General features: G+C 40.1%; 1 long non-coding RNA gene across 1 annotated transcript; it reads left to right on the top strand.

The window, feature by feature from the left end:
• The first annotated feature begins 2,362 nt into the window (after positions 1-2,362).
• LOC106149041 lies at positions 2,363-7,052 on the top strand. The gene is made up of 3 exons (XR_001234944.1): positions 2,363-2,471; positions 6,632-6,753; positions 6,911-7,052. It is a non-coding gene; the product is annotated as an uncharacterized LOC106149041 (long non-coding RNA).
• Positions 7,053-24,608: the final 17,556 nt, after the last annotated feature.

Below are 24,608 nucleotides of genomic sequence, written 5' to 3'. Positions count from 1 at the left end.
GCCCCGCGCTCCCGCCCTCCCGAGCGTCCTGCAGCGCCGCCCGCCGCAGCCGCCGCCCGGCACCCAAGAATGCTCCTACTTTCCCGAGGGTTTTTTTTTGTTGTTTTTTTAAAGCCCTGCACAACTAATGCTCTTTCTCCTGGGAGCGCTTTCCCGAGGCGAGCCTTCGTGTGTTTAGAGGGTCAGCAAGTGAATCTAATCTACATACATGCCGCGCGTGGATGATTGTGTCCCATCCTCTTTCAAGGACAGGAGCTGGGGGCGGGGAGCGGCAGCGGCTGCAGGTGGACCGAGCGCGCTCGCAGGGCCGGGCCCTCCACTCCGCGCCCTGGGATCCGCTCCGCACTTTCGGTTCCGCCCGGCGCTCCCGGGTACGTGTGCTTCTGCTAAGTTTGCGTTTGCAGCTCTTGGTAGCTTTGGCATCCGAGCTGAGGCTCTGCTCTGTAAACAAACTCAGCGATCCTCGTCCCCAGATCCACCTTTTTGCACATACACAGTTACTTGCTTCTGCTGTTGCCCTTGATCGGGGCGGGGGGGGCTGTGTATATGTGTGTGCAAACTTGCACGGGCTCCCTCCGGGCTCAGCCTGACGGTTTGGGGTTGATTCAGAAGCAAACGGGTTTGTAATTAAGAAATTCGAGGGCTGAGTAGGGCTGCTGCTGCTGGAAAAGGAAAACAAATAGATAACATGGTAATCGCTCCGTAAATAAAGTCGTTCTGGAGGTGGGCACGTAGCGGCACGTCCCGTATGGTACGGTGCGCGCGCACACACACAAACACACTGCCGGCACTCTTCCTTTTCAGTGAAATTGTTCAGTGGAGCAATAGGCGATAATAATAACCCTGCTTGCAGAACGCGGCACAACGAGTCGGCTCGCCCATTGGGCTCATTTGACTTGCAAATACAACCCCTACACCGGTCTGGGCCACTACCCAGTCGGAGCTCTCTTGCTTTATTACACAGGGAAGCCAAATTGTTTTCCCAACACCGCGATGAGGCTGCTCGGAGCCTTTATATTGCTCTTTGGTAAAATCGAGTTTAGCGCTCCGAATAAGGACTTCAGAGCAGAGTTGTTTCTTCATAACTCGATGGTCATTGAAGACTTCCTGCTGCGCAGAGCCAGCTCCCCTCCCCCTCTGCTTTTTCTTCCTTGTAGCTCACAAGACTTTTTTTTTTCAGGCCCTATTTCTTGAGGACTGGAAATTCTGATACATTTTTCCCATTCAGGAATTTGCAAAAAGAGACCTAATCCTGGTTATTTTTGACTGTTATCACTCCCGTCTTCCTCTAGTTGGGCATATTAAAAAAAATAAAGTTGTTTCTCTCTGTCTTATTCTCTTTTCCTAAACTCTTTACCATTTATAAGTGCGTGCAGATAATTTTAAAACTTCAAAAACACTTATTTTTGGAGACCTAAGCCCAGGACAGATTGCATGGTTAGCTGCCACAATTGCATATGCTGTCAGGTCAGGCACATGCAGTTACAGAGTTGGAGGCTTGGGCGACAGTCGAAGAGGCCACTTTCTATCAGCAAACAGATTGCAAAATATTGGTCAGCCCCGGGTTGAAAAATTGCTGGACAGTCCCCTCCCTTATTCTTCACAGTCTTGCAACACAAGGAGCAGCTTTTTAATGTCTAATCCAGTTTCTTCTTGCAACCGTAGGGAGAGGTGCAGCATTATCCAACTCCAGTGGCTCTGCATAGGACTGGGAAATCCCTGCAAAGGTCATCCGTCCATACCCCACCTCTTAAGGGAAAAAAAAAAAAAACCACAAAAAACTTGTTCATTAATTTTCATTCATCCAATGGGAGTGTATCTCAAGTGCCAGGCACTTCCTTAGTGCCTGGACATATAAACAAGATAGCAGCTCACAGTCCCAAGGAAGAGTCAGATGAGCAGGGCTTAGATGTGCTGTGTTTTAAATACCACAGCAGTATTAACGCAAGGGCTTCCTAGGACACGCAGGTAGACCCAAAACCCGTCTTGGGGACACTGAGAGGCTTTGCAGTGAACACTGTGATGAAATTGAACCTGAGGATGAGCAGGAATTGAGCCACGTGTGGCCAGGAGTTGGAAACTCCAGGCAAAGAAGAGAGAAAGAGATTGGAGAGGTACACGGAGGCTGGATCCTAAGGGTTTTGTGTCTGCACAAATCCGGTGACACAAGCAGGTGAAAGCTTGTGAACCTGTAAGATAGTATTATAAAAATGGTTTAAGACAGTAGGACTAGAGGGAGGGGGTACAGGAAGAAGGTAGTTACAGTAATCCAGCAAGACAGGAAACCCCACGTAATAGGGGTTTCTCCTGTGAACCTGGTAAGGGAGTAGCCAGTCTTTGACCCTTCCAGCAGTACCCTCCTCTGATGTAGCAGAACACTGTGCTTAAAGCACAACGATGAATTATCCCACAATTCTGGAGGCCAGAGGTCAAAGATCAAGGTCTTAACAGGGTTGGAGTTGGCTGAGAAGGTAAATATCTTCCATGTCTGTCTTCTGTCCTTCCGTGGTTTGCCGCAGTCTTTGGTATTTTTGATAGTAAATGCATCACTCTGATCTCTTCCTCATTTTAACAGAGTGTTTTCCCCTTAATGCATATTTCTCTGTCCAAATTTCCCCTTTTTACCAGAACAGCAGTTTTATTGGGTTAGGACTTATCCTAAAGACTTCATTTTTAACTTGGTTCCTTCTCTAAAAATCCTGTATTTAAATCAGATCAAATTTTGAGCTACTAGGGGTGGGACTCCAACATATCTTTCCTGGGGACACAGTTCAACCCATAGTAGGGGTGACAAAACTGAGATAATAGGAGATCCCTACTGCTGAGAAAGAAAGAAACTGCCTGGAGTTTTCTTTGCAGGTGACTGGCCCATGTTCCAATTTCTTCATATCCCTGATCAAATTCCTCCCGAGTGAGGTCTTCACTGTCCCACACCAAACGGCATTATCCCTCTGCTTAACTTTTCTCCTTAGTGCTGTTTACTGCCTTCCACCCTAAAATAGCAACTCCGGGAGGGCAGAGAGGCCTGTTTGTTCAGTCAGTGTCTGAAACAAGTCCCGACATGGATTAGACCTTCACAGTGAATGAGAGAGTGAGTGAGTGAATGAGTGAGTGAGTGAGGGAATGAATGAATGAAATAGAACATAGGAACCAAAGGAATTCAAATGAAGGATTGGGAAGATTTCCTGGAGGTGATTCTCAAGGCTGAAGGTAGGAAAACCCAGCAGAAACGAAGAACGGCTGCTCACCAACGTGTACGCAGTGGCTGTTACCCGCTTGAGTAACTGGTAACCAAAACGGCTCACTCAGGGATCAGTAAAGGCAGAAGCTTTTGACTGGTATAAGGTTCTAGTGTAAGCTTTTGATTGACGTAGAGCTTTTCGAGGTGAGTTTCCAGCGTTAGCTAAAATGTGAGTTGAGAAAAAGCTAACGGAACGGCCCAGCTTCAAAAAATGCTTAGAAGAAAGAAATCAGACATACAAGCTTAAATACTGCATGCTTTCTCTTATGTGAGAAACCCAAATTATACATAAAGAGAAAAATGTGAGATAGATAATAGGAAGTAGGAGATCGATCTTTCTCAGATGAGAAGAGATCAAGAGATGGAGGGAGAAGGGAAGCGAAGGAAAGGGGGTTAAAAAGGGAATTAAAATGTGTTACGGCCAGGAGTGGTGGCACACGTGTGTAATCCCAGCACTCCGGAGGCTGAGGTAGGAGGGTCGTTGTGAGTTCGTGGCCAGCCTGGGCTACAAAGTGAGCTCAAGGGCAGCCTGAACTGCATAGCGAGACCCTCCCTCAAAAAGACAAACAAAAGAAAGATGTGTTATGTACATGTACCAATTCCACACTGTAAATATTATGTACTGCAAATATGTACTAATAAAAAGAAATAAGAAATAGAATTCACTCACATTTTAAAAATTTTTTTTTTTTTTTGGTTTTTCTCTGGTACCGGGAACCGAACTCATGACCTTGCGCTTGCCAGGCAGGCACTTTTGCTGCTGAGCTAAATCCCCAGCCCCTTAAAAATATTTTAAAAGAGTTTCTATTTGTGTGATGGGGTGGATAGGAGTAGGGTGGGATCTAACACTGTGTTTTGCATTTTACCTAAATAATTTCACGGAATCTTTAAGAAGTACGGGGCATTTTCATCACTTTAGCAGGAGAAACTTTGAATTTAGGAGTTTTTTGGAAGATGAGAAAAGAAGAAAAGGAGAGAAATCCAAAATAACAACAACAAAAATGACAACAAGAACAAAAAACTACCTCTGATCCTTCCCATAGTAGATGGTTGTATTAGTTTTCTAGTACTGACACAGCAGAATACCATGTTCAAACAACAAAAATTTATTGTCTTGTAGTTCTTTTTATACCTTCTCATCGGAGGGGTAAGAATGGGACAGGGGAGAGAAAGAGCTAGTCAGAAACCCATGAACACGTGGTAAATAGAGGCAGAATTCTTATAAGTAACCCGACACTATCTGCAGTTTGAATAAATAAGATCTCACATGTCTATATAAATGTCAAAATAATATAGGTGTATTCCTTTTGTACTTGTGCATTTGATTCTAATTAATAAAATACAAACTCACTTGAAATCATTATTAAACTTGTAAGAGATTTTCTGCTTTGTGTTTTTTCTCATTCACTAGAAATTAAGTCATCATCTTATTAGGACAGGAATCTCTAAACTCTTGAAGTTGATTCTATCTCTCCTAAGAAACTGGTTAAAGATTCTGGATTATCATTCTTGGTGCTCCTAATTTGGCAGGCTAGGAATGGGGCCTGAGGATCTGTATATTTTTTAAAGGGTGCTCAATTGGTCTTGATGTTAGATTTTTAAATTGCCAAACTTGTCCACAGGTAAATAAAAACTGGGGTTGCTATCGTAGGGATTATGAATGTAGTAGCATGGACCTTGTTCATGTTCTTTTTTTTTTTTTCCCTCGGGTACTGGGAACTGAACTCATGACCTTGCATTTGCCAGGCAGGCGCTTTGCCGCTGAGCTAAATCCCAGCCCCCTTGTTCATGTTCAAAATGTCCTAGTTCCCCAGATTGTGACCTGTCCCTCACCCTTCCTTTCCATTTTGTTCATCCTTTAAGATTCAGTGAAGATGCCTTCTCTTCTTTTTAGTCTTCTCTTATCCCCTAGATGGAAAGAATTCCTACTTCCTGGGTATTTCTAGGGATTTTTGCTCAGGTCTTCTGGTATGACCTATTGTGACTTGAGTTATGGGTACTTGTGCCTTTTTGTAGCTTTTTCTGTTATGGCATGGGTTCCTTGCTGAGCTCTAAGGGGCTGCATAAAGTCATGCACAGAATAGGCTCAACTTTGTGTTACTTTGCCAGGGCCGTCATAGCAAAATTAGATGGGGAGGCCTAGACAACAGTGATTTATTTTCTCACAGTTGTGAAGGCCGGGAGTCCAAGATCAAAGTGTCATCAGCTCTTATTTCTTCTAAGGCCCTTCTCTTTGACTTGTAATTGTCTGCTTTCTTGCTGTGTCTATGGCCTTTTCTCTGTGTGCAGGAATACCTAGTGTCTCTCTTGTGTGCATCCATTTCCTCGATTTATAGAGTCAGGTTAGATTAGCACCCACCCATGGCCTCATTTTAATATAATCACCCATTTAAAGACCTTGTCTTCAAATAATGTTACATTCTGAAGTACTTGGGGGTTAGCACTTCAGCCTGTGTCACACTGCATATGCAAATTCTTTTTAAGTTAATTAAAATTTTATTAGACTACAACTTTAACTGTAAACTAGGGAGTATTCACATTCATTCTGAAGTTGGATGAGGTCTTTGGGAAGACAGTAGAAAAAATCAGTGACTTTTAATAATTAAAAAAAGACTCTGTTGAAAACAGAATTATATTCAATACGAAAAATTGCAGAGGCTCCAGGAGAACAGTGACAAATTACATGAGGATTAGTTGGGAAATTGTGGAGTAGATATAACAAGTTCCATTAAAAAAATTTGCAGATCATCCTGAGCTCTTGGTTGGTGGAGTCCAAGGCAGTGTGGAATGCTGTTATTAACAGGGAACAACTTGAAGTGCATTAAGAGTAAGAATATCACATAATAGAGCTGCAAATAATCCTTTTGCTACACTTGGCTTTTCTTAGAGATCATGGTTGGTATGTAACTTTACTTTTTAATAAAGAGTTACAGAAACCAAAGATTTTTTTTTTTTTTAAAAAGGAAATATATTTTAAAGGGATGGAAAGTGGGACTCATAATGGCTATTTAATCTGGAGAAGAAAAGGCTGTCAGGTGACTTAATACATATGTTCTGGTGTACGCATAGGGAAACTAATATGGTGGATCCTTTCCAGATGTTTTCTTTCTCCACTGAGACAAAGAAAAGAGGAAAGAGTTTTTAAAAAGAGAGCTTTCGATCAGTGGTTTCCAAACTGTGTTCTGCAGACCTTGAGTACTCTCAATTTCACTTTTATGTGCTATATATATTAAGTGTTTCTGTTTTATTTTGTTTCAAAACATTGTTCTGATGTTAAACAGTTATGAAAACTAATGCTTTAGATAATGCATAAAAATCACAGACTTCTACTTCTGGGTGGGACTTTAAAAAAATAACCATTTATTGAAACTTGTTCATTCTCCACATGAGAAATCTCAGGTCCTGCGAGGTTAAGTGACTTGCTCAGAAAGGACTTCCTAAACATCAGGATTTCAAAACACCAGTGCGATTATCAGAGGGGACTGTCTTTATGAAGACATCAGTGGAATAGGGTGAGATGTGTGGAATGGTTGGGGTCGGCATTTCCCCACTGGAGTTTTACATTACACATGGTGGGTTGGAGAAGATAGTAGCAGAATCTATCACCGTTTCTACTTTCAGAATTAAAGGTTGGAAGTGAAATCACTTAAATACATTTTTTTTTTCCAGTTCAACTTGGAAGTTTGAGAGTCTCTGAGTGCGTGCTGAGCGGCACACCACGCTGCGCTAGATCTCTGATGAGCCGGCACTTGATTCTCAGCTAAATATCCCTGTTGGAGGGGTGGTTTCCAATTTTAAGTTATTTGTAATTTTTTTATGTATGGATTTTTTAAAGATAGAAGATTTTTTAAAGATGGAAGATTTTTTGAAGATAGAAGATCCTGCATTAAATAAATCAGTGAGAAATGTGATCACAATTATTTGCAAATGACTTACAGCAATGTCAATTTCATCTAGAGGTTTTATTCACATACTGAAAATTCTTATATTGCCTATATATATAATTCTAGGACTGAGAAAATTTATGCTGAAAACAGTGATAAAAATACCTAATTTGACCTTCAATATATTAGAAATAATGATTTAACTATCACATATAATAATTGTTGAGGTATGTAACCAAATAATAAACTGGGACTATTTCCTTGATTTCTTTATTTATAAACAAAGCAAAAATATTATTTTAAAAAATCCTAGTTAACTGGGCTTGGTGGCACATGCCTGTAATCCCAGCACTCAGGAGGCTGAGGCAGGAGGATCACTGAGAGCTCAAGGCCTACCTGGGCTACAAAGTGAGTTCAAGGCCAGGCTGAACTGCATAGTGAGATCCTGTCTCAAAAAGGAAAAAAAAAAAAAATCCTAGTTAATTTTTAAGTATCAAATTAAACAACTAAAAACACCAGGAAATAAAAGTATTTCATATTAGGTCAGTTTCTGGTATCATAATGTTATTATATTTCAATATATATTGAAATTGAAATATATATTTACTCCAAAATCCAAAGAGAATATATTGTCAGTTTTGAATATGTCAGTGTTATGCTTTTCTCTATTAACTGAAAAGAAATCGTACAATATAATCCTATTATATAAAGAAAAATTTGTATCTATATTTTTGTAAAAAAATTGGGTTAAAATAAACTTCACAAAACAAGGATCAATAATACATGTATCCAAAACATAATATTTTACCTTGTCTCTGTTCTTTTTATGTGCCATATAAAAATTTCTTAATATGACCTAAAAATACCTGAGTGATTCATGATATAGTAACAAAGACGACTGACTTGACAAAAATGTTGAAAAGTGCGGGGTCAGGTCATTGTTTGTCAAGAGTAATACATAAATCCCTTTCAAATGGATGAAATATTTCCAAATCTCAACTTAATTGCCTAAATTATCTTTATTGTATTTCTTATATATAAAATAAAATACATTTATAAAATAAATTTATGTATAAAACATGACAGCTTTGTATTTATAGCTCCAATACAACTAAAGTACTGGAACATATTTACATGTTAAATAAGAATGAAGCTGTAGAGCCAATAGCTGAAATTAACAACATACATGGCAGAGTTGGTTTAATCCTCTTATCCCGTGCAATGCGAATCTAGTAACAACTACAGCACGCATTTTTTCCTACTGAGCCTGCTCATGGCAGAGTGTGCCATGCAATGAAATTCTTTATTCAAACCAATCTGAAAACTTGCAAACCATGAGTTCAGTTGGTCTTAGTAAGTCATGTTTATAACACATGCATTAGAGTGATCTATTCGCTTCCTTTTTCTTTTATATTTATTTTTATTTTAAAAATTAAGGGGCTGAGGATATGGCTGAGTGACACATGCACCTGCCTGGTGAGTGTGAGGTCATGAGTTCGATTCCTGGTACCCCCCCCAAAAAAATTAAAAAAACTGACAAAACAACAATGAAGACAAAATCAAAACAACACAAAAACAACAAAAATGATACATGACCTCAAAACAAAACGATAGGAATATCTAAATTAATGCTACTATGGGATTATTTATATAATCATAAATACAAATATCCAAAGATGCCATAGTATGTTTCTAATAATTAGTTTAAAATCATTGTCAAAGTGCAAACAAAAGCTTAAAGAACTCTTAAAGAGGGGCTGGGAGTATAGCACCATGGTAGAGTGATGGTATAGATGAGGGCCTAGATTTAATTCTCCAGCATAGCAAACAAACAACCAAGCAATCAATTCTTGAAATAAGAATGGAAACTTCTAAAGAATATTGTAAACTGTGAAGGGTCCATTAGCTCCAATGAAAGAAATATTGGTTTTGATGGTATCCAGGGTAAATATTTTGGATTCTGTAATTATTTTATTTCAATCAATAATTTGAATCAACACCTGTGTTGGGAAAGTAATAACAAGGTTAGACTATTGGGAAGTCTAACATTAGCTATTTCTATTCAAAATACAGGTTTCGGGCAGGGGATATAGCTCAGTGGCTCAAGTGCCTGCCTGGCAAGTGCAAGGTCCTGAGTTTAATTCCTGGTACCAAAAAAAGAAAAGAAAAAAACCAGGTTTCTTCCCTCTGTGACCCCGAATTGTCTATGAGTTCAATTTTCTTTTGGTCATTGATTCATTAGTTTCTGCTTCAATTCATTCAAATACCAGCTCTGCAGAAATGCTTATGTGATGTGTGTAATAAGTAGATAAAAATGATTTATATTAGTAAAGAAGTTATTTGTATTTTCAGTGGTATTTTCTGGAGTGCTTATAGGCATTTCAGTTCTTCTAAGTATTTTAAGGGATCTTGCTCACACCCTCCCTCTGTAGTGAGCAGGGGTTTTAGGCTAACTTCATGTGCAGCTTTGCCTCTGGAGTCAGTGTGTGTGCTCTAGGAGGAAGGACCCTCACAACTCTGCGATAAGATTATCTCTTCTGAGTGAAGTAAAGGAGCATAAACATGTACGAGATAAGATCAGCATCTTTGGCAGGAAAATTCCAGCTTCCTGGCTTCTTGTGCACCTTGGGAGCTGTAGTCACTAGAACTCCAGGCACTGGAAGGGTGTACCCCTGTTGTAAATGAATTGGCTGCTCTTTGTCAGACTTTTGTGAGTGGGATGAGTGTGGGAATCAGCGCAGCTCTGGACAGATGGGCCAGCAGAGCTAAAACTGAAAGCAGGCCTTGGTTGTGGAGGCCTCACCCACAGAAAGGCATAGGGACAGTGACTGATGACTTCCGTGTTATAACTGCAATAGATCTGAAGTAATCCAAAATTTTGAATCAGTGGAATTCTACTTACTGATTTCTCAATATGCTTTGTCATTCTGTGAAGGTTGACAGTGATTTTGCTCTAGACAGGTCAGGTCTCCCATTACTACCCCTGTTATATACACAGTCATGGGTCATTTAACCATAGGGACTTGTTCTGAGAAATGCACCATTAGATTTCATCGGTGTGCAAACATCCCAGCGTGTACTTACATAAACTAAGACAGCTAAGATGGCACTAAGCAATGTAATCATATTAGACCACAAGGGCATATACGTTCCATGATTGACCAAAATATCATTAGGTGGAAAATGGCAGTAGTACCTGGTGGTTTCTTTCATAGTCACTCTCCTAAGGTGTACTTCGTATTTATTGTATTTCCTTGATTACTGTCCCCTTAGTGGCAGGGACCAGGCCATTATCTTTTCCCAAGTGCTACATCATTGGATCCCCAATGCAAAATGAGTACCTGTCTCAGGATAGGTGATTATGAAACTGAAAATTTGAATCTCTTTAACTTTTACGGTTTGAGCAATTGAGCTATAGTATTTTAAAACCCTGTTTCTAAAAAAAAAATTCTTTTAAAAACATTTTTCAGTCTTCTGGCTTATCAGTCTGTGGACCCTCAAGGTTTCCTGAATAAGTGTTAATCTATGCTGAAAAATTTAGAAAGATCATTTATAAAACTGATTTTTGAGCATATTTTGAAGTTTTTTTTTCAGTCTTTTCTTTCTTTGATCACCTTCTCAAGATTTCAAATTCTCCCCAATCATTTAAACCCTTCTCTGGACCACTGTACCCTATTTTGTATTGGCTGTGTGACTCCTTCATAATACATCACTAGGAAGAAGAGAATTCTGAGGAAGAGTCCGTTCTTGGTCTGGAGGTAAGGACTACTTGCCCAATCCTCTCACATTTAATAGGACATACAGAGGCAGGCCCAGAAGAAGAGGACGCGCAGGTAGTTCTCTCTGGTTCTGATGTATTCATGCGTTCTCAAATTACCTGCAGTAGAGTATAATGACACCTTCATGAAATGTTAATGTAGAGGTAAGTTCCAGAGCAGCATCCACCAAAAAGTGGTCCTTTTCATGGTTTTTGCTGCTTACAGGGAGAGCACCTTGTAAAGGACAGAATAATGCAGACAGAAGGAGAAGGGTCCAGAGTTCAGAAAGCTGGAGAAACCCCGCCATCTGAGATCTCGGGCGATTAGATAAAAAGTGCCATATCAGAATCCCCAGAAAGTAACTTACTCAATTGGAGCTAACAGAGAATCATTTTCCTACATGCCAACCTCCCCTCCCCACCAAATGCCACCACATAGGCTCCTGCAGGCTGGGGACTGAAATTTATTTTAGTGTTTTAACACCCAGCATACTGTAAATTCATTACATGCTTCGTATGACTCCTGTTTCATTGTCTTTTCACCATACTTGGCTCACAGAGGGCTATGAATTCAGGAGAGACAAATTTTAATAAAGAAAATGGTTATTTTTGGTGACTGTTTACTTTTGTTGTTTTTTAAGATAGGGCCTCAATGTGCAGCCCAGGGTAGTGATCCTCCTGTCTCAGCCTCTCAGGGCTGGGATTACAGGTGTAATGCACACCTGACTACAGAAACCATTTTAGCTTTTTACATATGGACTTAAAATTCAATGGAGGGTAGAAACTACATTATGTATATATTCATTTGGGAAGCAACAAAGTAGATCCATTGGTTTCACAAAACTCTTTAGGACCGGGGTTATAGCTAGGCAGCACAGCGCCTGCCTGGTGAGTGTGAGGTCCTTAGTTCAATTCCCAGTACCCCCACCACCAAGTAGGAAAAACTCTTTAAAAGTGTTATTTATCTTTCTTTTGTAGAAGGGGGCTCTCCCAGATACCAAGTATGCTTGTGTATTAAGTGAGGTTCAAGTCTGTACAGTGATCTGCTATTTTCCGATGATCAACTTTAGTAGTTCTCGGCGTGGACCCTTCTTTACCACCAGCGATGTACCCCTGAATCATAATGGTAATTCTTCCTCCTGTTTGATGTAGCTATACTCCTAAAAGTGAAAGGGCCTCGGCAGATAGAGGTAGAAAGTTTTACACTTTCTTTAAATCCATCAAGTTATACATGCCAATAAAACTCTTTGAGAAATTTATCTAGTAGTCGGTGTACAAAGTTTATATAAAATACTGAAAAAGATTTCACAAACACGTGCAAAAACATGCCTGATTTTAGACACGCCTTGGAGGCTGATGATGGTATTTTGGAAATAGACTGATACAAGTGGTGGGGCCCTGTGAGCTACTGACAGGAGGGCTCATGAATGCCATCTTGTCTACCCCGCATCGTTTAGAGAGTAGAGAAATTCAGGCTAAGGGAGGTGAAGTGACTTGCCCAAGGTCACAGAGAGGATCAAGAGCAAAATCTGAGAGTGGCGGAAGATTATGTGAGCTGTCTGTAGCGTTTATGCTCTGTTGTTTATGTCCTGCTGATGAGCCTGAGGGGATCAACTGTGCACCAGCTGCCACCAGAGAAAACCTACATGGAGCCAAAGACTTTATTGCAGTGCAGACCACAGGCTGTCATCCCGAGGCTGGCTGGTGCTTAGGACAATGGCCAGCGCTGTTATCTCTCTGGACTCCCTGGAAAGCCAACCGCATATTCGAACTTGAGCTGGGCTTTCTGTGTAGGTCGTGCTGGTGGCTAGCAGTGTGCCTGGAGAGATGGAAGTTCAGGGACCCCTGCTCAGCCAACGGCACAGACCCTATTCATGTGCTGCTTTCTGATGTGTTACTTTCAGATTATTTCATGAAAATCACTTATGATACGAGCCATGGTTTAAATAACACTGCGGGAGGAAAATGGTGCTATGGAAGGTGGAAATCAGGTTCTCTAGGATCCCGGAACACCTGGAGCCTCCATGATAATTCAGACTCAGGTGAAAACTGCTCCGAGAACTTGAAGAATCTGAAATTATCTGGATTATACTGAACAAGTAACAAGACCGTGTCCTTAACCTAACCGTGTGCCTGTATCAGTACCAGAGAGACCGCTTGACCCCCTTTCTTCCCCAAACTCCCCTGTTTACTACAAGGTTCTTTTAACTTTTAGATCACAGAGGTGAGGAAAGGAATCACAGGAAGCTTGAAGTATCGAGAGACACAGGAATCACCTTCTCTAAGTGAGACTGGGAAGGAGCGCACGCAGAACGCTAGCTAGCTAGAGAACTAACTCAGGGGATGGTTTAGACCTGAGCGCAGAGAGAATGTACAGCACCCTGTCTATCAAGGTGACCAGGCAGCGAGCCTATGGGAGGCACGCTCGTGACACTGGAGCAATGGGACCACTTTTGAAAAAACCACAAAGCAACAATGAAGGGTTAGACTCTTAATTATGAAAGCTGAAGTCCAATGAGTTGTCTGAAGATAGAGGCGTCAGCCTGGCGCAGATGGTCAGCTTGGAGTCCAGATAAACTGGAATCTGAGGAGCAAGGATTTGGCCATACAGTGTTTATCTGCCATGGCCAAAAAAGTGTGAAAGTTTGGACCCCCGGAGAAGCGTCCTTCACTGCGCGGGAGCCATTGCTCAGTGGCTTCCCCAAGGTCTCTGTCACCCTTCCCCACATTCCTTCTTCTTGGCCTGGTTCCATGTCCACCAAGGGAACTTCTGATAAATTATTCAACTTCTAGGACTGAGAATGGGGAGACAAATGCAAGGAGTCATTGAACTTGGTGGCCACGAATAGTCACTGAGAAAACAAATCCTTCCTTATTAAACATTAACACTTCTGGAGCAGAATATATACATTTACTTTAACTTTGGCTAGGACGTGTCAGACTACATAAAGTTTGCTGTGTATTTAAAAAGTGGAGTTTCTGAACCTGAAAGCTAAGTATCACATTCTGCAACACAGTGACCACCCCTGGTGATCCTCGGGTCTCTCCCTAGGGCAGAGAGAAGCAGCAGCTCATTCTCCATGAAGGCCGTGCTTTCCATCTCTGATGGTATCAGTATTCATTTATCTTTGCCAGGGAGATTTCATCAGAAATAGCTGTCACAGTATTCACTGTCCAGTGGCACCCCTCTGGTTTATATCTAAAAAAAGTGTGTCGGGGGAAAGAAAAGAAACAAGAGAGAGAGAGACCCCACACTTGTCATGTGCCATACAGTACACCATTCGTTTTCTTATTCCTTATCCCACTGAATCTCAACATCGACCCTGCTGAAAAGATGCAGTATATTCCCTGAGACCCAGAGAGGTTAAGTGACTTAACCGAAGTCGCTCAGCTGCCAACTCGTAGAGCTGGGATGGAGGATAGCATCTGTCTGGCTTCAAAATTAAAAGGTTTTCTATGATGGTTTATATCTTTAAAAGACAGTGGAGATGGTGGCACAAACCTATAATGTTAACACTCAGGAGGCCGAGGCAGTAGGAACTCCACTTTGAAGCTAGCCTGGGCTGTATAGCAAGTTCAAGGTCAGCCTGGACTTCATTTCCTTGTCTTAAAAACAAAATAGAGCAGCCACAAGAAAAGCCAAAAACAGCAAAGCAAAAGACAGTGGGTTGGAATACAGCTTCAGGCCAAAATTAAGTTTTGCAAAGCAAGGATACAGAGAAACTGGTCCCAGGTGCTTTTGCCTTTCTTTTTTCCCCAGTTTTTAAAAAGGGACATAATCAACACGAAGGGGGGAAAACGCTCATTCTACTTTCTTCTCGTACTCTTTACCTTCAGCTTTGAGTAAAGTAAGCTTTCTGAAAGATATACTGTAGTTAGAAAAAGGAGCTTTGATACAGAATAAAATGGCAAAAGATAAACCACAAAAGAGGAGGAACAAAGGACAGCACCTGCACTAAGTACTGGTGGATAGGGGATGCAAATTTTCTCAGAGCTTCCTGGTAGCCAAGGCAAAGGAGAAATATCTGGCATTACATGGCTTTCATTGTCAAATAAGGAAAAGATTGCTACTGTTGTTACTATTATTAGAAGATAACCTTTTAAAATTTCTCTTAGTTCTGAGAGAAATTTCTCTTTTGAGTTTATCCTAAAAGGGACCTAAGTGAAGCAAGTGAGAAAATACTACAGAATAATTTAAGAAAAAGCTAAGATAATTTGTTTTTGTATATCCACTACAGATGTGTCTTTGACAGACAATGCTGGCAGAGGGCTGAATTTTTTGTTCTGGGTGTTTATTGAATTTGACATAATAACTTTTGACAGGTGGATCAAAGAAGGTTTTTCCTTGAAGGCCTTTAATTGGCTCCTTCTATGATATCACTCAGACAAAGTCTCACCACAATTTTTTTTAAAGTGAGTCTTTTGTTTTTCTCTGTCCTACCACATTTTGGGTGGAACGCTCCTGAGACGTTCCATACTGACTCCTTATATTTTATATAAACTTCACATGCATGGGTACACGCTCAGAGAATATTTAGGGTCTTTCCGTGGGGCTAAAGTTGCCATAAGGTTTTATACTTAAATATTAACTACTCATATCTACTTGAGAAATTACAGTCAAGCAGATCGCTATAGGGTTACCCACTCCGCCATATTTTACATCTGACCTCTCAAAATGCTGACATTTCTCTCCGGTTTGGTCCTTGTTGGAGTGTCATAAGTCAACACTGCTGGCAGAGTCCTCACGTTTGGACTTGAACTTCTCTATTTCTTCCATTCCACCCTTGTTACAGTCAGAAGACTATTCTTAATTATTTTTTCTTCAAGTTTCTCCTGTACATAAAAGCTATTCAGTGGCATTTCTACACATGTGTTCTTTGACGATAGCTTCTGTCTATAAGATTCTGTGTACCTCTAGCATTATACCAGGGTCTACTTTATGTACATGTGTGCATCTTTGTGCACACGGGTGTGTTTGTGGCGCATAGAGTAAGTTTCTAATGAAGTTTTCAGTAGGACAGAGGGGAGATTGTGTTATAATTACATAAATAAGTTCAGGACTGACTTCTAATAAATTTTCTGTGACTGTGAGGAAAGTGACGGATGCAAACACATTATGGAGGAGTGAAATTTTGTTCCATTACAGAAAAATGACTTTCATGGAAAATACAAAATAATATTAAAAGGAGAGACAAGAATTGTCCAGGTGCCCTAAATTTGATGCTTTTGAGTTTTTTTCTTGTACTACTTTTCAGAAGGACTTTTCAAGGACTCCAGGGGGAGTTGGGGGCTGGGGGAGATACACATATCTCTCTCCAGCAGCTTCGCCTGCAAGGCCTTGTACCTTGAACTTGCGTTTCACTGTAGTTGCGCTCTGTTACTTTTAACTCCCTGGGCTGCAGGCAGCTGCCTTTACAAATACCAGAAAGATGAGTCCAACCCCAAGTTATCACATCTGGGTGGTCTTCAGAATGTGATGGAGCCCCATCTGTTAACAGGCTATGAAAAAAACATTTGGGCAAAACTTAAAATGCAGCACTTTGCCTTGGGCTCCAAGGGACCTCTTTCCCCTCTGAATACTCTCTCATTTCTCCATCTCTTTGCTCAGAGCTTTTATTTAAAGCTGTTAGACTATTTCTCACTATTATTTTTATTATTATTAACTATTCACGTTTTTAGAGGAAGAACAGGACAGATGGTAGGTATTCCTGGAAGAACAGAATTCCTTTCGCACCACCCCCTCAAGCTCCCCCAGCTTTGGTGGTCTTCTTTTTTGGTCTACAACTCTGAAATTTCCCACCTCCCTGGGCAGCCTGTAATTGTCTGAAGTGGAAGACTCAGGCAAAAGGTGCTTTGCAATAGGTGTCTTTTGAAAGCCCAGCTGCTGGGGTGGGGTGGGGTGGGGTGGGGGTAGAGGCCACGCTGGGAAGACTGCTCTGCTGGAGCTCTTGCCTAGCTTGAATTGTCTCGCCCTGGTCTCCAACGGGGAACTGGGGAAAGGAAACTATTTTCAAGGTGCATGTGCATATCAAATAGGACTTCCCAGAGGCTCCTTCTAAGCCACTTCTGCATATCAAAGAGGGTTTATTTATCCCATTAGTTAAGTCATCACATTGAAGGGAAAGAGGCTTTTTACAGGTGTGGAACTCTTCAGAAAGGACTTTCCATTCTCCTGGTGCTGAGCTGACAACAAAGTTCCCACACTGGTTGCTATGCTAATTCAAAAGATGCTTTGTTGTTCCAAGGAGGAAAACAAACACTTCAGGAAGAGAAATGTTCACAGAATATTGTGGAACTGGTGTGAGTGGGTGAAGCTAATATTTTTCTTCCCCTCTGCTGATACATCTTGGCGATCACTTAGTGTTATCACCGAGGGACAACTAAGCCTGTTTGGTGACTTTGCAAACCTGCTTCTCCAACTGTCCTACGCAACATAGCCAGAGTGATCTTTCTAATCTAAAAGTCCTAGTCATTAGCTTAAAATTTTTCAAGGAACTGTAGAGGGTGGTACTGCCTTTGTAGCATGGCAGAGAAATCTTTCATGCCCTGGCTCCTGCCATCCTATCCACCTTCACTGTCACACAATAAGCGTACTTTAGACCAACAGGTTCAACCACTAATAACTGAGCACCAAGCAGGAGGCTAGGTGTTTAAAACTGCTTTGGTTTTCCTGACTCAAGAAATAGAAGCTGTTATTACCTCCACTGCATAGGTAGGGAAATAGACACTTAGGTTAGATAACTTGTAGGAAGTCACCCCATTACCAGCCGGCAGAGCCTGACCCTCTCAGATGGTCTGATCTCACTGTCTTTATGTTTAACCGCAAGGTTATATTGCTTCTCCTACTGAATGCTGGTTGTTTCTGAATATCACATTCATTGTCTCTCATGACTGGAAAGCCCTATCCCATATTTTTCACTGACTGACTCCTTTTCTGCCCTCACCTCCCCAAAGCGAAGTTAGGGAACAACCACACAGCCCAATTAATGTGTGTAATCCAGCCCTGCTGAGATTAGGCCAGGCTCCTTTATGTCTTTATTTTCCTGACTAGACTATGAGCTTTTTGGAACAAGATAATATATCTTTGTATTACTAATACCTACTTTAGTGACTACTATATAGTTATATAGTGCTCAACCAAATCTTGGTGCTCAGTCAAATCTTATCAAGCAGAATGAAAGCAAGGATGAAAGAAGAGATGGGGGAATGTAATCTGCATGAAGTTTGCTTTCCTTAATAGATTTTTGTCTGTTCTCCAGTGCAAAAGTTCCCTGTGTCAGATTTTTTTTTTTTTTTTACATCCCTCAGGGTCCTTGAAGATTATAGTGGGCTCCTTGAGCTTTTTCAAGTTGCCAAAAAGGCTAACAGAAACTATTATATTTTCTTGAGGTAAGTCCCTATGGGCTAAATAAAATATCAAGTTTCTTTGCTTTTGTCTCAAATCATATCAATTTGGTGTGGTTAAAAGATAGTTTCTCCTAATGGTCAGAAATACTGACTGGTATGAAGGGCTGTGTGTGATAAATAAAACTAGACAAAAATAAATTATGTGTTGCTTAATGCTACTTGTTTGATGGAAGAAATTTCTTAAAGGTTGAGATCAGGAAAAATATTAGTATAAGTTTTATTTCATGCTATCCTATGAGGAAGTTTCTGCCTTGGTTAATGGACTTCCCTATATTTACACCATGGAGGATGGCTTTCTAATCTCACAATCTCCTTTCTAAAAAGCTGTGGTAAGTATCTTGTGATTGAGCAAATATGGCTTTCCTATTGAACATATTTTTAAATATTCCCATTGACAATGTGAGGTAAGAGTGACCTGGTTTCTTTATCAGCTGTGCATTGATCATCAGATTTAATATAGCTTATTGAGTTGAACTTAAATTCTTTTCACTGTTACTTTCTTCCAAAAAATAGAATAGGAAAACTAATAGATAAGACAGCAAAAGAGACAAATGAATTTTCCTCTCTCCTCTATGGCTTCTGGCCAGCATGTTTTGATTATGAAAACTGCCAGCAGGCTAGTTTATTGAAATAAATTCCAAACCCCCAATTTGTCAGATTTCTTACAGACTTGCTTCAGAATACACCATTATTATAAATGATTTCATCCCTGTCAGTGAAGGCAAAAGGTCCTTCATTAACAGTTCTGGCTCTGTCACAAACCTTCCCATGGATTCATTTGGCCTCATGATTTATTATAAAATTTATAGTGTGTAAACATTGCCATAACCTTTCAGGTAGTAAACTCATGAAATTTTCTGTAATACCTCTTCAGTTTGGGCTGACGCATCTCTCTAGCAAATATCTTTCCTTTTCTTATCATCCTTCACAGACAAGACTACTCTTTTCTCCATTTCGGACTTCACAATGTCATAGTCATCAAGTTGCACAGATGACAGTAATCAGGCCCTGACATCTGCAGCACTAAATTCGATTCCATCCCATCTGAAGTGGAGCTATTATCTTCTCGCTCTACTTCAGCCTCCACAGAGAGGCTGGAGCTGTTTGCTCAAAAGCCAGATTGGGTCCTACAGATTGGGTCCTACAAGTCCTCTGATTAGAAATTTCTGAGCCTTCCTCACTGCTGACATTATCAACTCCATATTCCTTGATATGACATCCAAAATCCTTGGCAATTTATCTACAAGACTAACTTTTTCATTGTCAACTGCCACCAAAGCCGGGAGAGTTCTCTCCCCTTCAGCGACCTTGGATGCTTGTCTTTTCACAACAGGGCATGACCACTCATGCCTAGAATGGTCTTTTGCACCCTGTTCAATCCCCACTCATCTTCTGAAGTTCTGCTTAAATGTCATAACCTCTGGGAATGTTCACTAATGTTGTATGCATCACTTTTGATTTCTATTCTAATTAGCTCTTTTTTGTCTACTTCTTTCACTCCTATGAACTCTGTAAAGGCAGAAGTCAGGTTTATTTATATTTGTATCCCTAGGGCCAATGGCTTCCAATCACTAGGAAGACCATGAAACTTAATCCATCTGGGACACGTATGAGAGTACCAGGGGACACAAGGAATTATTATGTTGGGGTCACAGGTATAAACTGAGATTTATCTTGGCAATCACTGTAGGATAAAAAGCTTAAGCTGCCCTTTGGGATACTCCAAGCCTTTCAAAGTCCTAGCTTTACTTACTTTCCAGTTTTATCTTTTCTCAGTCTTTTTCTCCAGCACCCACTCAATGTGAATACTTTGTGTAGTCTCAGCAAACTGCCTCTCTGTCATCTTTATCTCTCTGGCATGTCCACAAGGAAAATTCTCCTTTGCCTTTTAGGAGTCCCAGGTGCATAGTTCTTCAGAGAAGTCTCCGCAGAGTAGGTTAGGAGCTCCTGTGGGATGCCCGCCCACTGTAAGGACAAACTGTTTTGTACTAGACCAGTTAGCTTGCTTCCCCGCCTTGCACAGCTGGGGTTGGTAGGAGGTGCAGGGGACAATGGCTGTATTTTATTCATCTCTGATTTCCCATCATCCTCTACCACTTTAACAAATATCAATTCAACTTAGCATAAATTTGAAATTGCCATAGTTTGTAGGTAGCGAATTCACTAAATTATTTTTGAAATATCTTCCTTTTGTATATATATATATATATATATATATATATATATATATATATATCTGGCTTTGGAATTGTGTTGTACTTTAACAAATGTTAAATTACTATATATATCTATCTAAATGGCTTTGGAATTGTGTTGTACTTTAATGAATGCTAAATTACTATTTATTGACCTGAGTAAATCTGATACTGATATAAAATTATGGTTTTATTTGAAATGTTACTACATGTTTAAGGTTTTTGCGTCATTTTAAAAAAATAGTTCCTGGGCATATAATCCTCTCACTAACATTCTGGCTTTGAAACAATTGTGAGGGGATGTCCAGGATCAAAATTTTTTGAGGAATGTCAATCCCACATGAAATATTTTGGGAATTGGGGGAAAATTCTGTGTTCACATGTGACCCAATAAGAGAACAAAGTGAAATTTCTGCTTACTTCATAGACATTCTCAGCATCTTCTTGGCTTAATGTCAGGCAGCCTTTGTAAACCCCAAACACTTGAGAGCGTGCTTGAAGTAAGGTGAAATGAGGAGCGATCCACACAGCTGAGTGTGAAATACCCGCACAGTCTTCTTCTTTAACTTTTATGGAAGTTAAATGAAAATTTAAGAATCGCATGCATGTACTCCCTTGTTCCCCCAAATCCTGGGAAAAGAAACCTACACCATCTCTTTTCTCCCTTCAACCATGGTCAGAAAATGACCCTGCTGGCATACAGAAGCAACGAAAACAGGTTAGAAATTGCAGCAGGCCCACAGAGGGTATGATGGGCTTGTCCCATTGCTTGCTCCTGGCCAGCGATTTCTCCTATCCTATGGAACATTCTTGTTGGATGAGGGAGAGAATTTACCTGAAATTCTTCACAATCTTTGAGCAGTTAGCACTGTGGATGTCACACTCAGACCTGTTGACAAATGTTAAATGAAAAAGAAAGGAAACATTACTGAGCAATTTATGTCATGAATTATATCTGGTTAAAGTCTTTAGAATTTATAGACTTTGGCCAAAGAATGAAGAGAGTAGGTGAGAGATGAAATAAAATATAAATCACTCCCCTCCCTCTCCATCACTCCCTCCTTCCATTTCTGTAACAATTTTAAGCCATTACTTAATGTGTTTCTAAAACAAACATAATTATAACTTGCTTATTAAGAAATAAAAGCTTGAACTGACTAATAAAAAAATGATTATTAGCTTTAAAAGAAAGTTCCAGAATTTTATTTTATTTTTTTTTTTGGTTTTTCTCCGGTACCGGGAACCGAACTCACGACCTTGCGCTTGCAAGGCAGGCGCTTTGCCGCTGAGCTAAATCCCCAGCCCCTAGAATTTTAGTTTATAATTGCTTTTATGGCAGTCCTTTGGGTTCTCCAGGATGTGGCTTCTGCCCCTGCCCCCTGCATTACCTTGTTCTTTAGTTCAATTCATTCAGTGAATAGTTGGAAATCAGTCACCATGCTCAGGCCAGAGCCCAAGGCACTGAGAAAAAGAAGGAAGATAGGCCCCTGCCTGGAGCTCTTGTTCTGTTTATCTAGATTGGCTAGTGATGTTCTCGTTAGTTATGGTCTCCATTCCGGCCTTGACTCAGTGGAGAGGATCCACAGCAAGTTATATACACTTATGAGCTACTTTACCCCAAATAGCAGTGATTGTGCCACAAGGCCCAGTTAGTGGAGCGATTAGTCTGTGTAAGGTGTCATCTAAACATTGTACAACTCTTCTTTCATTTAGTCCTCTTGTTTACCTAAGAGAGCATTAGTATTACAGATGAAGAAACTAAAATTGAAAGAGGCACCAGGCAATAAGAGGGCTAATAGCAAAGCTACGATACGTACATCTCTGAAATAACTCATTTCTCAGTTGACCTGCATCTGTCTGACCAAGGCAGAATGAACAGATGATCACTAATTTAGAATGATTTGACTTCATGTTTTTGACTTCATGATAATTTGAAGCAATATGTACTGGGCAGAAACTATAGCATGAATTTTTTTTTTTATTTTAAAGAGAAAAAAATAAACCCCAAATTTCAAAACAGATAATAGGAAGGTAACAATGGTTAATACATTGCGTATAATTATCTTTAAATTAGCTACTCAGAGTACAAGATATCGGCATTTAATTGTCCCAACAATGTCAGCACAAACATTTCTTTTCAATGAACTAAGATAAATTAGTAGCATAACTATCTCAACTATCATATATATCATATATATATTTCCCAATGAAGATTTTGTCTTCATTGTTGTTTTGTCAAGTTTTCCCTTCCTTCTTTTTTCCATTTCCCCCCATCCCTATACTATGAATTTTGACCTTTTCCCCAGCTAAGAATATGTAGTGACACCCACATACTGTCAAGATGCTGGGGGGTGGCAGTTACAGCTCCCAGCCAGCCATCAGATCATGAAGATAAACTGCCCACACTGTACAGTGTGCTGTGTTGTAAGCTAGGGTGTTCAGTAGGTTGCATGTATCAAATACATTTTGAACTTACAGAATTTTCAACTTTTGATGAGCTTACTGGGACGTAACCCTATCAAAAGTGAAGCAGCATCTGTATCTAAAAGCTTTGCTACTTCTTTGCCCCTGAACTTACTACACATCTCTTGAGGACTCAAGACAGTGAACTTTTCTGAGCAGTTTGAGGAGTAAATAATGTGCCACCAAGCGAAACACTTTAAAGACTTTTCGGATTACTGTAACTCATGGGTGTTATGTCTTCTCAGGCCCTTGGAAGTCCCTTGTGCTATCTGGTTATTGTTGGCTCCATGCAAATGTCCCATTGTACCCAACTAACTGCCCAGCTCACTGTCCTCAGGAGAGTCAAAAATGCAGATTCTCCCTTCAGCAATGGAACCAACATATACCACTGAGTGACGAGGGGCCGGTAGCCATCTTTCCATGGAAATCCCATAAGATTTATTATAGAAACAGGTTTCTGTTACAGCCTCAGGTGTTAAAGATAGAATCAAGGTAATGTAGATTTTGGCATGAGTTTTTCTTTTTTTGATTAATTCTCAATCCCACAGTTTATACCAAAATTTATTTCCCTGCTCCAACTTACTCTACTTGCTTTTTAAAGGACTTTGAACATTATGAATTATTGTGGAAATTTAATGGGTATGTTGTGCTACTGCAATGGTCAATAGGTTCTTGGAAAATTACTCCAAGTGTTGCTCAAGTGAAGAACAAGTTGTGCAGGGATGTCTTCAACCAATATGGACCATAGTGACTCATTATTATTTTTCAAAGATCTACAGTGTTTAGATAACAAACAACTGAATAGTGCTTACAATAGTGAAACTTCATTTTGGGATTTTTTTGAAAAGGTGCTATGGGTGTAGTTACTTTAGGTTCTAGGTCATAGGTTCAGCTAGTCATGGTTGAGACTAGTGATGATCTATAGATATTTATCTCTGTAAAATGAATCAGTTTTCTAGTTCAAAATCTGAGACATGACATTGTAAAATGGCTACCACTTTTGATACTTCACTGGCAGCCTTATCAGAGAGATCAGCCACAGTGAGCTGGAGCTGGAGCAAAGTGAACATAAAATATTAATCTTAAAAGAGTAAATGTTCAAATTTTATAAGACAAAATCATCTTAAATCAAACATACACATGTAGTGCCTTTGCTTTTTGCTTTTATAATTATGTGTATTGACAAGAAACATTCTGCTCAGATAAAAATATCAACAAATATAATTGTTAGAACCTATCATGTTAGGGGCTCTTGATTTGATATTATGTGAGTAAAGAAGCATTGTGATTATTTTATTGGGTCTCTTATAGGGTTGACATATACTTTGCCTACTAAGAATTTATAAAATTTCCCCTCAATTCACCTTTATTTTCTCATGAAAAAATATCTCTTCAGCTGAACTCCTACCATTTTGTATGGTGACACTGCATCATTCCCAATTTTTTTAAAAATTATTTTTATTTATTTATTTTTTTTACTTGTTACTGTCTTTGATTGTTTGATCAATCCTACATTCTCTTTTTTTTTTTCTGGTGCTGGGAATCGAACTCATGACCTCGTGCTTGCCAGGCAGGCACTGTGCCGCTGAGCTAAATCCCCAGCCCCCAGTCCTACATTCTTATGTCTAATGAACTGAGCAACTTCATTGAAGATAACAGTA

The sequence above is a fragment of the Chinchilla lanigera genome, unplaced genomic scaffold (assembly GCF_000276665.1).
Source record: "Chinchilla lanigera isolate Chin_1 unplaced genomic scaffold, ChiLan1.0 scaffold00035, whole genome shotgun sequence".
Lineage (NCBI taxonomy): Eukaryota > Metazoa > Chordata > Mammalia > Rodentia > Chinchillidae > Chinchilla > Chinchilla lanigera.
The sequence above is the reverse complement of the archived record's forward strand: the minus strand, read 5'-3'. Positions and strand labels throughout refer to the sequence as shown.